Genomic DNA, 19,141 nt, shown 5'->3' on the forward strand with positions numbered 1-19,141 from the left:
CAGATATGTTTTTCTTTACATTTAAAAATGCATTTCCTGCAATTCTACATAGTTTGACATGACTTATTATTCCTCTCTTGGGGGGTATTTGAGGGGTATATGGAGGGGTATTTTGACAACACAATAAGTGGAATGATAACAGGAAGGCCCCTCAATAACAAGAAATTGGGGGGTAAAAACAGTTAAATTCCTGCATTTCAACACATTTTGCCATGAGTCTGAGGAACATTTTTGCAGTTGAAAAGTAACTATCCAATGAAAATATCACTTTTAAAAGTTCATATTCTGTTAACTCATGCCCCCTATAATGTCGTTGACTCATCCTATACTCATATTTGTGCCCAAAGCATAAATAAATACAAATAATACATTAAACACCTCAAACTTGTATCTCAAACAGACCGTTTAAAAAAAGGCTTGCTATTATCTCATGGAGGATGATGTTATTCTTCTGAGGAGGATGAGCTGGCCAATCAGCAATCTTTATGCTGTGATAGAAAAATGACGTATTCACTTGATTTATTTGATATTAATGGGTAATTAATATTTAACTAATAGTAAGAGATTTCTGTCTTACTAGTGTCCGTGTTTTTCCGTGTTTTTCAAATCAAATCAAATTGTATTTGTCACATGTGCCTTAATACAACAGGTAATACAACAACCTTACAGTGAAATGCTTACCTACAAGCCCTTAACCAACGATGCAGTTTTAAGAAAATACCTAAAACAAAATACCACTCTATTTCCCTGCAGCTAATCTGGGCGTATGGTCACTAGAGATGGCTTTAGCTGACAAATGAGTTAAAGACTGCATTACATATACAAGAATGTGTTTTACAAGGGATTGTTCTTGGAGTAGAACAATCCCTCATGGTCTCAAAATCATTCTTGCAACTGGGAAACTAAGCCAGGGTGGGGTTAAGACAACAACCCTGTGCAGATAACGACTGGATGAACCCAGAGTGGCTTATGATGCTCCTTGGTCTGCATGGGAGGGGTGGAACCAACCATGACGAGGCATTTTTAGTGTCAGCTATATATAGTACTCTGTATTTGTGTAAAGGTTAGGTTACTCGGTCCAACACTCAAGGGTGTGGGGTCGATCAGCCTCACTATTGCAATAATTAATCGATATTAAATAAAGATGATTGTTTGAAGAAATAACAACATCTCTCTCAGTATGAATTTCCAACAGACAACGCCCACACCCTTCTGTTTTTTCGGTACAACAACACCATTCCAAGGAAAACTATTTAACTCATATTGTAATTAATTATAGGCCATATTTCTTATTTCAAAGCTGGAAACATTGGACAGCTATGTTAAAGATCATCTTTGGGCAAAATTTTTAAAAAGAAAATAAGGTCTTTAAATGGTATAACTGATCAATGCACCTATCATACAAGGTAATTTAATGCTTAAAAAATATATAATGCAGGAATAAGATATTTGGCTAGAGGAGTGCCATTTCTTACCGATCTCTACCGCTTCTGTCCAAAAACAAATCCTGTGCAATGACATCAACACATACTAGGGGAGTTACTGGCTAGCTACAAGTGGCTAGCTTAGTTAACGAGCTATCTATGTCGGTCGCGGCGCACATGACCAGAATTACACATACAGCAGATGAACCAGGAAAGGCACACCGCATTTCAGTTGGAAAATTGAGAAAGAGGAGTTGACCGTCGACCGGTAAAGCTCATTTCCAGCAATTCTTCACATTTTGCCATTGCTTATGTGTTCATATGCTACAATATTTATTTTAGATTTGAAAGAAATGACTGGAGGGGACGAATCGACCTGTTCTGAATTTTTGGAGGGGAAATGTCCCCCCATACCTCATGGCAATGTTTTATATCAACATAAAAGACATGGGGATCCGTTGGTAAAGCCTGGTGCTTGCAACGCCTGGGTTGTGGGTTTGATTCCCACGGGGGACCAGTTTGTGGAAATAAATACAAAAATGTATCCACTCACTGCTGTGAGTTGCTCTGGATAAGTGCCTCTGATAAATGACTCAAATGTAGTACAAACATATGAAAGCAAAACAGCTTTTCTAGCTCACAGACCTCTAGGAGAGTCAAAACACTCAATGGTAATTGTGGAATGATTGACTTGTCGTTGCTGCAAATGTTGCCATTTCTGTAACCAATCATCATACAATGCCATCGGTCTGTCATTGAGCGAGGACTGGATGTGTGAAATGCTCTCTCAAAGAAGTCCATTTTGACAGTGTATTTGTACATCGCTGCAGGGGGCAACTATCTTTCAAAGTGTTTTTTTTTTTAAATCAAGCACTTATTTACGATTAAAAAAAAGAGATATGGTTTGTCCTCATCTCCCCACTCCTCTTTCAATGTCCAATTGCAATGGATGTATCTAATGGCCTGTAGGCCGCCTACTGTAATTGCTCACTAAACTTGCAAATGTGAAATGTGCGGTGAAAACGATGCTTTGTGTCTTTCCAAATGTCCACTTTGTGTCATTTAAAGTCCACTCGCCGCCAAACGTGGGATAGCAGAGTCACGCGTTGGTAGTTCATGGCCTTGGTCAGAAAAAAAGAATGTCTGATGCTACAGTAGCTTAGCATAGCAGGACCCGCTGTCACTCAAATTTCCAGATTGAATTAGAATTATATTTGGAATAAATGATGATTGGGCAACTCAATATTAGGAAGGTGTTCCTAATGTTTGGTATACTCAATATACTGTAGGTGTTCTCCTGATTGGAAACCGACTGGAAAAAGCTGACAATCATGTTTAATCTTGTTAAAACACTTATTAGCAAATCTAAGTTTTAAACGCTGACATGTAGGTTTTAAATGTGTCACATGTTTAATGGTTTTACAATGTAAGAAAAGCATCAGACATACATTAAACATTTGTTATTCCAAAACCATGGCTACACTGCCATGGAACTTTATGCCACAAATTTGCTTTGATTGCATTTGAGAGCCATCAGAACCATAGTCTAATAGTACTATCGTTTTGTACCAACATTCTTTTTATTTTATTTTTTTACATCATAATAATAGTGAATCATGTTATGTGATAAAACCCCATTGCACTGTATCAAATCATATCGCTTTCCCACTGCCCTCTCTCCATTCAGGGTGACTCTCATGGGCTTTATTCCAAATGGCACCCTACTCCCTTTACAGTACAATACTTTTAACCAGGGCCCTATGGGAAGAAGTGCACTATATAGGGAACAGGGTGCCATTTTGGACACAGGCATGATGTTAATGTAGTGGGACCAAGGTCCCATTCACATTCCACAGGTCATCCTGTGTATCCATCGACTCACATCAGTGTACACACACCTGATAGGGGTCTGGTCAAAAGTAATGCACTATGTAGGGAATAGGGTGCCATTTGGGACGACTGCTATGGCTTTGTTAAAACAGGAGTTAATGGCTTGGTTGATTTCTATTCATGAAAATGCACACAAACAGCCCACGAGTTTGAATAATGGAAGAAGTAGCTGACTGTACATGACAGACAGATAGTAAAGCCTACACATGTTTATTGGATGCTCAATGATAAAGAGCAGATGGCAGATTTTGATAAGCCTTTACAGGATGGCAGATTAAAAATAAACGTTTTCAGCAATTGATTAGATGCCTGGTTTTGAAAGCCTTTTGGATTGTGGAGGCAGTAGCAAGCTAACATTCTGCTACAAGGGAAGATGGGAGATTTGTAGCGGGCAGTAAAGCAGGACAAGGTAGTGGCAAGCTAGCATTCTTTTAACATTCTCTCTCGCTCCATTTTTGGGGTAATTGATTATATCTTGTTTTGAAAGCATTGGAAGAAGCGATAGAGGTTAGTATAGTGGAAGGAAAGATGAGAGATTGGGCATTGTAGGTAAAGAGGTAGAGAGACATGTATAGTGGAAGGGGATGAGAGACTGGTCAGACCAAACCAGTCTCTCATGGGGGTACGAGAGCTGATAGACCATGAGGAGGGGGGCCTATCTCCTGCCTCTCTCCCCCGTCTCCCCCTCCCCTCTACCACCCCCAAAGGGCATCTCGGAATACGGGAGCTTGCTTGGCTTGGACTACAGGCAGCTTTCTGCATGACTATTTAAACCCACCCACCCAGCCCTCTCTTATCATCTCTCTTCTCTCCTTTCCTTTCTCTCTTCTCTTCTCTCCTCCCCTACCAGGTCTTAGGTTTGGTCCTGTCTCATAGCTCAGAACAGAGCATCCACAATATCCCTTTAACATATGGATCCAAACCCAAAACAAGCAATACTGGTGTATCACAGTAATATCCTTAGCACAGCAGCAAATTGGACAGAAGAGGAGACAGGAGACAGAGGAGGAGAGAGAGAAAGGGTCCTTAGGAGAGAGACAGAGAGATAGAAAGGGTCATTGGGAGAGAGAGAGAGAGAGAGAGAGAGAGAGAGAGAGAGAGAGAGAGAGAGAGAGAGAGATGGACTGTAATATTCAGGTATGACTAAACAGACCTTTCTTCTCTTCTCTTCCCCCTCCTCTCCTCTCCAACAGGAGAGGAAGCAGATGATGTCGGCCCCTCTGGACCGCATCTCTTCCAACTGAGCGCATGCAGTGGGCCAGATCCAGGTCCTGGAATCTAGCTAATGAGACACACCCCAGAGGGTCTGCCTAGCTCCCATTGGCTAAAAGGCCCGAGAGGGGGCGGAGGGGGTGGGTTGGGGAGACCGGGTGTGGGCAAGCATCTGTCAGAATAGGTTCCAAATCAAATACCATAGTGTACATTCATATCCAATACAGCAATGCATCTAAATCAGAGGGAAATTATACTCTAGTCATCTAAAAATATAGCAGGCATTTTACTATGAAAAGCTACATTTGTCTGGATTTGTCTTTGTGGATATACTGGTTGGAGTGAGTGTTCAAATCCTGCTGTGCTATTGTTTGTGAGCCTCATTCATGTCCAATTGTAACTATTGGATAGGTTTGAGCTGATTGCAAAGCTCCATTTGTTTTTAGTCAACATATGAGTAGGGCATTTTGGAACAGATATATGAAAGGGATTGGAGGAGATGTTTCTGTTGGGCTTTGCGCTCTGAAATGCAGTGACCGCTGTTGTCCAAAAGATGGTGTCATAGTGAAGTGAAATCTCCACCGCCTCTCACTTAGCTCTTGAAAATATTTTTTCTGCTTGTTCTTGAATCGAAAATACATCTATTCTGCTCTAGGGTTTGCTCATTATGTCCTGTGGTCTTGACTCTCAGAGTTGCAGGATCGTGATGAAAAGTCTGTATTTTGGCTTGATAGCTAGCTAGCTGGCTGTTTGGATTCAAATAATATGTTTGGACGTATTAAACCAAGGACTGCATGCTGTGTCCAGAGGTAACCAAGGAAGTGCAGACACTGTTCAGAGAATGCTTCTAACCACTGCCAAGATGTGGTGGCTTTTCGTGCGCTTTTCAGCAGCCACGGCATCACCCAGGTGGGTGTTACATTCCTGGCAATGGAGGATCAGTGCCAGAGAAGGAGCTCCAATGGAGTGAAGCAGGTGTGCTGTTAATTAAAAGACAAAACATTCGGGACAAAACATTTTCAGACTGTGTTTGTTTCTCCTTGGCTATTCCATCGAATGCCCCCTCCACTGAACCTCCACTGCGTTTCCAGCCCAAACAGCCTCCATTTCCTCCTAAACTGACCCGAGACATTTCATCTCCGCCATTATAATGTTGTGTTTGTGATTTCACTTTTTACGTGCTTTGAGATTCTTTGAAAAGCACTACACAATTTTCAAAAATATATATATTTTTGTATTGAGATTACGTAGAAGTTTCCATAAAAAAATATATATATGTACACCTAACAAAAATATAAACGCAACATGCAACAATTTCAAAGATTTTACTGAGTTACAGTTCATATAAGGAAATCAGTTCATTTAAATAAAATCATTAGGCCCTAATCTATGGATTTCACATGACTGGGAATACAGATATGTTGGTCACAGATACCTTTTTTTTTAAAGTAGGGGAGTGGAACAGAAAACCAGTCAGTACCTGGTGTGACCACCATTTGCCTCATGCAGCGTGACACATCTCCTTCACATAGAGTTGATCAGGCTGTTGATTGTGGACTGTTGAATGTTGTCCAACTCCTCTTCAATGGCTGTGCAAAGTTGCCGAATATTGGCTGGAACTGGAACACGCTGTCGTACACGTCAATCCAGAGCATCCCAAACATGCTCAATGGGTGACTTGTCTGGTGAGTAAGCAGGCCATGGAAGAACTGGGACATTTTCAGTTTCCAGGAATTGTGTACAGATCCTTGCAACATGAGGCAATGCATTATCATGCTGAAACATGAAGTTATGGCGGCGGATGAAAGGAATGGCACGACAATGGGCCTCAGGATCTTGTCACGGTATTTCTGTGGCATTCAAATTGCCATCAATAAAATGGTGTTCGTTGTCTGTAGCTTATGCCTGCCCATAACCCAGAAATTCTTTGGATGTGCAAACCCACAGTTTCATCAGCTGTCCTGGTGGCTGGTCTCAGATGATCCCGCAGGTGAAGAAGCAGGATGTAGAGGTCCTGGACTGGCGTGGTTACACGTAGTCTGCGGTTGTGAGGCCGGTTGGACGTATTGCCAAATTCTCTAAAATGACGTTGGAAGCAGTTTATGGTAGAGAAATGAACATTCAATTCTCTAGCAACACATTTTAGAGTGGATTTTATTGTCCCCAGCACAAGGTGCACCTGTGTAATGATCATGTTTTTTTTAAAAATCAGCTTCTTGATATGCCACACCTGTCAGGTGGATGGATTATCTTGGCAAAAGGGAAATTCTCACTGACAGGGATATAAACAAATGTGTGCACAAAACAAGCTTTTTGTGCGTATTGACACATTTCTGCTATCTTTTATTTCAGCTCATGAAACATGGGACCAACACATTACATGTTGCGTTGATATTTTTGTTCTGTATATTTTGGGACATGAAGTACACTGTCCTATACAGTGCCACTATAGGCTATGACCATGCATATTTCCCTGTTTGTCAACACAAATCCCTATACACTACGAAAGTTGCATCCTCAGCCATCTGCCTGCTTAGATTTATGATATAGATTTGAGAAGAAGAAGAAGACAGGGGTGAGGCGCTGTTGCTCTTCTCTCTTCTTTGCCTCCTGATCGGGATGGTTTAGCGTCACCCCCGGCGGCGATGCAACGGTTCACGAATAGGTCAGGTGGCGAGGGCGGGAGGGAGTTTACGCAACGTGACGAGCGTGACCCGCCGGGGTGGTTGCTGAGTTCAAGGTGCTTTCCTCGAATGAACGAAAGAATGAAAAACGTCATCGCTGTAGACCACTGTGGAGCCTTGACAGGGAGCTCTGGGGCAGAGGAAGGAAGGGCGGAAGGAAAGTAGGAAGAACGGTAGGAATGGGTTCTTCTATCGTGTTCTTCTTTTTTCTTATTTTAATATGTTTTTTATATGTGTTTTTGTTCTACCTTGTTATTTTTAGTATTTCATCGTTCTTGATTACTGCATTGTTTGGGTTAGATCTTTCAAGAAAGGCATTTCACTGTACTTGTGCATGTGACATTAAACATTGAAACAAGGGGGGATAAGGGACAGGCGGATAGATAGAGAGGTCAACAAAACTCACATGTCCTTCTACGTAAACGCCTGGGGTGCCAAGACCCTACCCCTGTGGGGAAAGAGATAGAGACAGGGGAAATGGGGAGGGAAGAATGCATGAGACCTCCCTGGGTTTAAATCGTCATTATTTTCTTTCAAATTACTTTTGTGAGTGTTTAATTGAGCTTGTTCTGGAGTGTCAGATAGACAGGATTGATTTGCACTTTAAGGGGACTAATCGATTGGTTACGTTATGCCAGGCAAGCTCAATCAAGAGCCGCTAAAGTATTTGAAGGTGTTTCATATACTGTTTGTACTGTACACAGGTCAAAGCCAGGCAGGCAAGCATTGCGATTCACAGTTCAGATCATTGCTTCTGTCAATGTCAGGCTGGATCAACAAACAAACACATTGGCATCTACAGTGGGAAGAACAAGTATTTGATACACTGCCGATTTTGAAGGTTGTCCTACTTACAAAGCATGTAGAGGTCTGTCATTTTTATCATAGGTACACTTCAACTGTGAGAGACGGAATCTAAAACAAAAATCCAGAAAATCACATTGTATGATTTTTAAGTAATTAATTTGCATTTTATTGCATGACATAATTATTTGATCACCTACCAACCAGTAAGAATTCCGGCTCTCACAGACCTTCTTAGTTTTTCTTTAAGAATCCCTCCTGTTCTCCACTCATTACCTGTATTAACTGCACCTGTTTGAACTCGTTACCTGTATAAAAGACACCTGTCCACACTCAATCAAACAGACTCCAACCTCTCCACAATGGCCAAGACCAGAGAGTTGTGTAAGGACATCAGGGATAAAACTGTAGACCTGCACAAGGCTGGGATGGGCTACAGGACAATAGGCAAGCAGCTTGGTGAGAAGGCAACAACTGTTGTCGCAATTATTAGAAAATGGAAGAAGTTCAAGATGACGGTCAAACACCCTCGGTTTGTGGCTCCATGCAAAATCTCACCTCGTGGGGCATCAATGATCATGAGGAAGGTGAGGGATCAGCCCAGAACTACACGGCAGGACCTGGTCAATGACCTGAAGAGAGCTGGAACCACAGTCTCAAAGAAAACCATTAGTAACACACCACGCCGTCATGGATTAAAATCCTGCAGCGCACGCAAGGTCCCCCTGCTCAAGCCAGCGCATGTCCAGGCCCATCTGAAGTTTGCCAATGACCATATGGATGATCCAGAGGAGGAATGGGAGAAGGTCATGTTGTCTGATGAGACAAAAATATAGCTTTTTGGTCTAAACTCCACTCACAGTGTTTGGAGGAAGAAGAAGGATGAGTACAACCCCAAGAACACCATCCCAACCGTAAAGCATGGAGGTGGAAACATCATTCTTTGGGGATGCTTTTCTGCAAAGGGGACAGGACGACTGCACCGTATTGAGGGGAGGATGGATGGGGCGATGTATCGCGAGATCTTGGCCAACAATCTCCTTCCCTCAGTAAGAGCATCGAAGATGGGTTGTGGCTGGGTCTTCCAGCATGACAACGACCCGAGAAACACACAGCCAGGGCAACTAAGGAGTGGCTCCGAAAGAAGTGGCCTAGCCAGTCTCCAGACCTGAACCCAATAGAAAATCTTTGGAGGGAGCTAAAAGTCCGTATTGTCCAGCGACAGCCCCGAAACCTGAAGGATCTGGAGAAGGTCTGTATGGAGGAGTGGGCCAAAATTCCTGCTGCAGTGTGTGCAAACCTGGTCAAGAACTACAGGAAACGTATGATCTCTGTAATTGCAAACAAAGGTTTCTGTACCAAATATTAGGTTCTGCTTTTCTGATGTATCAAATACTTATGTCATGCAATATAATGCAAATGAAATACTTAATCATACAATGTGATTTTCTGGATTTTTGTTTTAGATTCCGTCTCTCACAGTTGAAGTGTACCTATGATAAAAATTACAGACCTCTACATGCTTTGTAAGTAGGAAAACCTGCAAAATCGGCAGTGTATCAAATACTTGTTCTCCCCACTGTATAACCGTTCTCATTCCAGATGTCTGTATACATCTCTCTCTCTCATCTCTCTCTATCTCATGCCCTCTATTTCTATTTCTCTCTTCACGTTTTTAAATGATTTGTGCATAATTTATTTCCCCATTAATGTTTGTCCCTTTTAGCTGTGCATGGCTGAATGCATTGGCACATCTTTGGTTTTAGAAGTGGGGGGGGACATAACCTGGGCATAACCTGGCATAACCTGGCATAACCTGGCATAACCTGGGCATAACCTGGCATAACCTGGCATAACCTGGCATAACCTGACATAACCTGGGCATAACCTGGCATAACCTGGCATAACCTGGCATAACCTGGGCATAACCTGGCATAACCTGGCATAACCTGGCATAACCTGGGCATCTTAAGCTGATTTCCTGCATTTTTACCAAATCCAATATGCTGTATATATTTAGAACAAAAAGTAAGCAAACATGTCCACAGTCATCAAGCTAGGTAAGAGATTATTATTACATATGTTTAAGTAATTAATAACACTGAACTAGATCAAATGTAATTCAAAAATTAATATTGTGTTGCACCTTTAAACCAATAGCTTAACAAATGTACAAGTCTTGAAAGAATATAAAGACTTTCGATTGTCTTTATTCTCTATATCAAATTTCAGCCAGACCGACCAGCCAGCCCGAACCGCCTGCACGCCATACCCCTACCAGCCTAGTCAATAACAAAACTATCTCCCAACACAAGTTCTTTCCCAGTTCCCACCTTTATTTTTTTTTTACTTCCCAAGTGAAAGGTTTAAAAACAAAAAAAACACAACAACAAAAAACCCACACAGAAACAGCAAATCCTCCATATAATTAATCTCATAGGTCTAATAGTACTAGAGAAGCACTTTTTACTTGCACACAATATAGCTGGGTCGCCCCGACCTGTCCCTAGGGGTCCACCACCCTGCAGCGCCCGAACCCATCACACCCCACTCAGCTTTAGGATCTTAGTAAAACATTCATTATTGGTTTTGGGTGTGTTAGGCCAGTAACAACTCACAGGATGGTAAACCCCCAAGGCCAGGACTGAGCAGGCCAGCAGCTAGGGATGGCCTAAATCTCCCCTGACGTGGGCATGTTTTCAATAGACTCCTTTAGTCATACTGTATTCCATTTAAGACAGACCATTTCCATTTAAGACAGACCATTTAAGACAGACCTCCAGACCTTATGAAAGTTGCCCAGTATACCCTTAATCTGGTAATGAATCAAAGCTAGTGATACATAACTTGACATTGTGGGAGGATAACCCAACCTTCCAATTCATGGCAATGCATTTCTTAGTCACTATAAATGCTTGGCCACACGGTGTCTTCAGACAACAGTCTCCAGTATTAACATTTCCAAGCAAACAAAAACAGGGAGAAGGGAGAATCTGTAGACATGCTGAGATAAAAGAACATACTCGTTGACAGATTTCAGCCAGCCTTCACAAGACCATAACATATTCAAATATGTCCCCTTTTGTGTTTTACACCTCCAGCAGAGGAATGACATTTCTGAGTGCATGAAGTTCAGTTTCACTGGCATATAGTAGGTTCTATTGATGGCCTTAAACTGTAGTAATTTATGTCTGAGATGATATGAACCTGACTGGGCATTCAAACACATCCGTATCCATTCATCATCATCAATAGCTTCTAGCTGGTCTTCCTCACACTTTTGTTTTACATGTTATGTGTCATCGGGAAAAGCCTCTTTCAACCTTTGATACAGTTTGGAAATCAACTTTGGAGGTTTGTCAGACTGGCTTAAAATAGCATCTGGCTTGTCCAGTGTTTGCTGCGCAGAGAGAATAAGGTGTTGTATCTGCAAAAATTCACCTCAGCTCCATCACAGGCCGGTCTTCTCTGGCTGCCTCACCCTGTTGAGACCCTTGTCACCATCTGATCCTTCTAAGGTGAGGCATGACAAAGAATTACCTTGTTGTACATTTATACATTATTGCCAGATCCCAGACTGTAGCTTTAAGCTTAAGCTGCTGTCGTGTAGCTACTGTAGGTCAAGCCATCAATTCAAGATGCAACTTTATATAATTCAATTATATTGTTAATGTACTGCAAAATTCCCCTCAGCTCCGTAGACTGGTCTTCCCTGGCTGTCTGACCCTGCTGGGACCCATGTCACAATCTGATCCTTCTAAGACATGATGAGCATAGTGTTGGGTACTGATTGTGCACTAGAGGGCTGCATTCCCACGGGATTCCTGTGGGACCTGAAGGTTCCGACAGAGATCATTGCAGAGATCATTGCAGCAGGTTCTGCAGCCGGGAGGCAGACCGACGACTTTGGGATGAAAAGATTGTATTTTTGTTGTCCCACAGATGATTTGGAAACGGTCCTCTTTCTGCTTTGTATGCGTTAGCCTACCTACTGTATTAAAAGCACATCTTTTTTTCGCATTATTCACACACTCAGAATTCACTGCTTCAACTTCAGTAGCCTACCTCTCCTAGTTGGACGTGAGAGTTCAAGTGTTAACTTAAATATGATTGCACTATTGTTTACTAGTGTCTGTAAATAAATACATAGATTAGTCTACTATGGTGAGCGAGCGTTGCACCTTTTCATTTTCAATAAGTATTGATTACCCATATTTTTTTCTCGGCCTGCAAATTGCCCTCCTAAAAGGTAGACTGTATCCTATTGGCCAATGCAAAATTTAGCAAGAGTCGCTGTCATCATTCTTGCTGCTTCAAGTTCAGTAGCCATACCTGCGCGATCAGGTGCACGTGTGGTCTCAATTAAATAGAGTAGGCTATAGCATGGGGCCGTTATCTTTCCAAGGGAATGTACTTCCTAAATAGGCCTATGATTTAGGCTATAGTTTACTACATTGTCTAGAAAGGCCTAAATATTGATCTCCCATATTTATCCGGTAGGCTATAAAAATAGCTCAAGAGAAAGTGTAGGTCTCTCCAACTCTGCTCTCTTCAAACTACATCTAGCATATTGGCTAATTCAGCCCAGTAGTACAGATAGCTTAATGTAAGGCCATGTGAGAATCTTTGGCAATTTAACATATTTCTTAAGTGATTTTTGCTCATTTGATATTGCCTATGGGGCGCAAAATTGCTGGGACCATGGCTGGCAAGTGAGCTGTGTCACATACGCCTAAAATAACATTGCGGGACTGTGCTTGTGTTTGGGACCAGTTCTTGCAGTACCGGGTGGGAGTCGGACAGAAAGCCAGTGGATGGTGGCATGAAAAGCTGTGGGTGCAGGCAGGAGCAGGATGAAGAAATCCGACACAGACCTCTACTGTGCACCATGACAGTGAAGCCTGTAACTTTCGAACTGCTTATTCCTTTGTCAGTGTGAAAAGTAGAGAATTAATTTGGGAAACTGACAGATCAATAACGTCACATAGCCATACTGACTAATAAAAACTCACATTGCACTGAATTTTTTTTCACAATATCAATCTTCAATCATTTGGCCGATGGCTTCATCGTTTGATTCACGTCTAGTGTGATTGAGGTTTAAAAAAAAGTATAGCTAACATTTGCCAACTTTTGGCCAGCTCTCTGTTGAAACTGGACCAAACAAAGGCTACAAAACATGTACATACAAACAACAGCTGTTAGATAGTAATAATAGCCACCTCATATCGCTATCTGACAGGTAGCTAGAGGCTAGAGCTGACCTGGCTGTGGTAGCTACTAGCTAGCATAGCTAATTCATTCATCTCAGTTGAGAGGGGATGAAACATTACACGTCAGTTACAATACTAGCTCAGCACTGCGCATAAATACTTGTTTCGTTTTTTATGTTAAGTTAAACGGCAGTTACCTTGTCAGCTACATCAGTCAACTAAAGAGTAGACAGTTTCTGCTCTGCTTGCTTTCTTTTACAACTCGGTGAAAAAGCGCAACACATACACACTGAACTATGCTCAACTCTCCCGTGCTGGTCCAGCCAGCCTCCCAGAAGCTTTGCCTTCACACAGCCTATCAGCCCGCTCAGTGGTGTCCGCACTGTCCTAAATCCAGCCTCCTGAACACTCCAAACAGTCTACGCTCGGAGGCGTCTACATGGTCCACAAGCATACCGTTGCCTTTTTCTGTATCACATTGTACTGATAAAACCCCCTTCCCCAATGAAAGTTGCGCCCCTGGCTGAATGCATCCCAATTTGATATAGTCAGTGTTGGTGTGTGCGATTGCATTTGCCTATAAAAGGCTTAGCTGACAGATGTCACCCGAGGCCCTAACGCTGGGGTCAAAGGTTCACCACGGTCCGGGGCCCTCTGCTGGACACATCTAAAAACAGCCTCCAACGCAACTGGATAATCTATCCGCACAGACACACACTCAGACGTGTGTATAGGTAGATAGAAAGTAAACACATGCACGCATGCAGACACAACACATTGCTGCCTTGGGCACAATTTCTATTGGTGTATTTGTCTCAATCTCCTCAACTTTTCTCTCGTTCTTTCTCGCCCTCTCTTACACACACACACACACACAAACAAGTCCAAACACTGGGCTGATCCCATCCTCATCTGGCCCTCTCACCCCATCTGAGACCTCCTTACATAAAGAGTTATGCAGCTTTGCATTATTTGCAAAGCAAATCCCGATGACGGACCGACAGAGAATTAGATAGATAGACACACACACATGCATGGAGGCACACACACACACTCACACACACGCATGGACGCACACGCACACACACGTATGGACGCACAAGTACACACACACACAGAACACACACATACTCATAGAGAGACCACACAGTTTTACCTCAAAGCTATAAAAGATTTACTTTGCATGTAATTCTACATGTAACTGTAAAAGGGTTCTTCCAAACATTAACAAAATATGTATTGAAAATGTTACTTTTATCTGCAGGTAATGTAGGATATAGATGTAGGATATAGGATGTTGATTGAGGAGAATCCAAGTCAGAATCTTAGAGCTTTCGAATATTCTAGAAGGGTGACAAGAGTCTATTGCCGTAGTGTATTGCAGAGTGCTGCTTATGAATGTGTTATGTATGGGTTATGAATGTGTTATGTATGGGTTATGAATGGGTTATGTATGGGTTATGAATATGTTATGTAGGTACTCTTCAAATATCACCAGGTGTTACCGGAAAAAAAATCCTAATTCTGATAGAGCCATCTGGCATTGTCTGATACCATATGAATGTTTTCTCTCTTTTTTTGCAGGTTATGGAAGAGAAAGTTATTCAATTTGGTTTTATCTCGATTACCGGGATGAAAATATCATGGTTGTGCAGAGAGTGCGAAGAGCAATGCCAGTTTCAGGAGAGGAGATTAAACATTGATTATGTATGCATAATGAAGTCACTCTTGTCTGGCCTGGCCTGGCCTGGCCTGGGCTGGAACAACTGTTTTCCTTTACTTAGGTACTGAGTAGAGTAGATTGGGTGTATATAAGTGGTAGAGAAATAGATGGAGAGAGGGGATGCAGTGAGAGGGAGAGAGAGAGAGGGATGGAGGGAGCAGAGAGAGAGAAGATAGGGAAGATAGAGAGGGAGACAGAGAGAGAGGAGGGAGACAGAGAGCACAGAGAGAGATAAGAGCAGAGAGAGAGAGAGAGAGAGAGGAGAGAGAGAGAAAACACAGGGAGCGAGCAGAGATTAGTTAAAAGGACCAGAGGCAAATACAAGAGGCTTAGCGGAGAGGGAGGGAGAGGAATCTCATTGGCTCGGTGGCTAGGCCGTGACGGGCGGATTAGAGTGTGTCTGCTCTGGTTGTGTTTGTTTGATGTATCGGTGGCAGCAGGCCTGAGTTTGTAGCCTACTGCCTAGCCTATAGACTGGTGCAGAGTAAGACTGGGCAGAAATGGCTTTTGGCAGTGAGTGCCCCCTTAGCTCAATCCTCCACAACAGTGGATTTTCATGAGTGATTTCACAACACATGGTCCCAGTGAAAATAGACTAATTAGGCCCTATATACACAGTGTGCCGAACAGGAATGTAATGCAGAGAAGAGCAGAGCTATAGCCTAGTCAAGTCCATTAGAGAGTCTACCGGGAGCTTGCTGACACAATGGTCTTTAGGTTATTTTCTCTGTAGCTTAAACACATAGGCCTATTCTATAGTTGTAGTAGTAGTAGTATTGCTATTATCCCACCATGCTTGGAAAGAGATCTCGTGGAAAATGTACACAGTGACATGGTGTGCTGGGAGAATAATATAGTCCATATCCTGCTCATAACACCATATCCATTACTGGGGATTTTTAACAGCGAGGTCAAGAGTTCACACGGCATCAAACAGCAAGAGAGTGAGAGAGCCCTAGAAATATGCTGCCGATGCCATGGCAACTGCCGCCCGTGGTCTGGTCTTGAGTTTATCTGAAACTGAAACTGAATCTGAGAGAGAGAACGCCGGCAACCACGGCTACATGAGGCTTTATATATCAAGCTGGTGCAGATGATGCGCTCTGACGGAAAACATGCATGGGCACGCACTGACGCTGCCCCGGTGCCTGTTCACTCGCTCTCCCTGCGCACCGCTCTTAGCGCAATCCTCTTGCGCACATGGTCTGTTACTGTTGTTTTCACAACATTTCGAAATAGGTTTTATTCATACGTCTGCTGGCGAAATGGGAGAGGGTGAATGTATTTCCGGTGTGCATGCTCAATAGTCTGTGCTGTTGTTGAGTTAATTATCCCTTCCCTTTTGGAATTAAATGATAAGGATGAATTCCAGTAGAAGTGGAAGGCAAAACGCCTTTGTCTGCATTATTTGATAAAAGGCAAAAATCATTTTTTTGTCATATTATAAGTAAGAACATTTAATTGAGGATCTTTCTTGTGATTAAAAACATGTGGAGGGTAGCAACCCTTTTGACCGAGTGTGTGTGTGCTGTACAATGTGGCCTTGTGTGCTGTTGCCCTCGTTATTCCATCACATAAGACCGAGGTCTGATAAAAATAGGAAATACTGACGCACGCATAGTGACTACGCCTGTCGCCATGAATGTTAATTTAGTGAACCTAACATCAAAATGTGTTTTCATCTCACCGATGTGCAAACTCACCCTCCCCTGGCCTAAATGTTTTAGAAATGTAGGCTATAAAAAAGCACTTATGAAATGTATCATTCTCCATGAACTTAGTATGACCTAATTGTGCCGTGGTGTAACAACACGTGCTAGCCTCTGTTTAACCTTTTTAGGTCAACTGCCATCGGCTGTTTAAAGGGGAAACGTGCCATGGAATTTTAGTGGCAAACATCATATATGTCTCTTGCATTCTGTCTCTCGTCTCTGTCCTCGACGCATGCCATTCTCCTCGCGTGAACCGCATGTCCAGTAGGCCTATAATATAATGGTCTGGTGTACTTGCGCGAGGAAGCTCTGTAAAGAAAAATGTCGTTATAGACTATACCATCATTAAAATACATTAAATATGCCCACATTAGCTCCAGATCTCAATTGGAAAATATCTCCATATTTAATCTCAATCAGAAAAAGCTGGTAAAAACTGGTTAAAACAAATATTATGTGTTGCTTCAAATTTTGGGATTGCATTGTGCTTTTGCAATTATAAAAAATATCACCCTACTAAATAAACTGTTTTGTTTTCCTGTAACAGAGTAAATTGATCTAAGATGTATGCCTGTAAATATAATGTATACCAGGTGATTAATATATATTTCATTATAATAGTTTAATATATATTTCATTATAATAGTCTAAATAATAGTACAACGCTTGAACAACAATATATTTCTGAAAATGTTTGAGCAAATCCATGGTGGAAAGAGATAACCCATAGGTTACCTACAGATATTATCCCTATACACAATTTGAAATAGGTAGGCCTAATATTAAAACTGTAATATAATTGTATAATTAATTTAGCTATTGTAATACTGTACAATTCAATTTCATGTGCAATTAAATTCCGTTTTCATAGCCTATGAAATTAACGCAATACATATTTATTTACCAGGTAGGCCTATTTTGCATGCTCCCTTGAAGTGAATAAAAATTCCATTATTTTTGTCATTTGAACACAGGGTTACATTTTAATAATTCATGACAACAGAGTAAAATAGGAGAATGAAATTATCAGAACTGCGCACTCCTCAATGGTTTGCCACGAGACTAGCCGAAATTCTTCCTAGAATGCGCACAACCGCACGCGAGCAGGCAGGCACACTACATGCTGACCAAACTTGTTGACGGCCCATCGGACACAACTGCAGAAAAACAGGTAACTTAAATAGTAATAACAATAGAACATTATTCATTGTTATTATGTTTTTAAATTGAAAAATGTATAGGCTTTTGAAATGTCAAAAAATTAGTTTAGACTTTAATAAAAGGGATTTTAGAGTGTGCTGAGATTAATTGCCATTTCGTCTTGTTGCATGCACGCGGATTTGTGTAGGATATGCTATGCTTTGTGACAATATATTTTAATAAACATATAATCTCACTTTAGTTGCACTTTGACTAAACATTATGTTAATATTAATAAAACAAAACATAATTAAATTGTATTTGGGTTATGATTATTTTCATATTTCTATTTAATCTGGTAACTAACTAAGTAATTATTTTTTTTACATGAAACCCTACAGTTTTATAACAAGAAGGGAAAACGTTTCTAAATAGAACATGCAATCACTTGAAATCGACGGAGCCAAGGACCCAGCGTGCAAAGCAAAGCAAAGCAGGCACCTCTGCGCAACTCATGTCCCTGCGCACGGTGCATTCACAGTTCACGGGCTCCTCGACCTAAATGCGATGTGACGGGAGAACCTTTACTGAAACAAACGGGAAAATAGTATCAGGGAAGGCTGACCGAACTGTGAACCGAGGTCCTAACACGGATCAAATTAACAACAACGAAAATAGCACTGCGTTTTCAGATCGCTTATGCGCGAAGCAGCAAATGCAGCCAGCTGTGTCAGGTCTTCTTAGCGCTCGGATGCATAGTAAATGTAGCCTACGCTTCAAGCTCCAGGACGCAGGCGGGCACCCTCGGCGTGCGTCCCGGGGCCGTGGTTTCCGAACCTCAGACACCGAGATGTAACTAAAAGAAGTAGTTCAGGAAATAATACTTTCTCAGTCTGCGTCCCTTTGGCAAACAGGGAGCAGGCTACGATAATAGTCTACTACATTATCTCTCTTTCATCATGGTATCGGCTGAACTAAGTAGCCTAGACGATGATGGCAATTATCAGTGTCTGTCCTTGCCATCTTTGGCATATAGCTTTTCATTCAAAAAAGGCTGCCCACTTACATAGGACAACTGAGGGGGAAAAATACATTATATATATGTATACACACTACCTGTCAAAAGTTTTAGAACACCTACTCATTCAAGGGTTGTTCTTAGTTTAGACTATTTTCTACATTGTAGGATAATAGTGAAGACATCAAAACTATGAAATAACACATATGGAATCATGTAGTAACCAAAAAAAGTGTTAAACAAATCTAAATATATTTTATATTAGAGATTCTTCAAATAGCCACCCTTTGCCTTGATGACAGCTTTGCACACTTTTGGCAT

This window comes from Oncorhynchus nerka, linkage group LG8 (assembly GCF_034236695.1).
Source record: "Oncorhynchus nerka isolate Pitt River linkage group LG8, Oner_Uvic_2.0, whole genome shotgun sequence".
NCBI lineage: Eukaryota > Metazoa > Chordata > Actinopteri > Salmoniformes > Salmonidae > Oncorhynchus > Oncorhynchus nerka.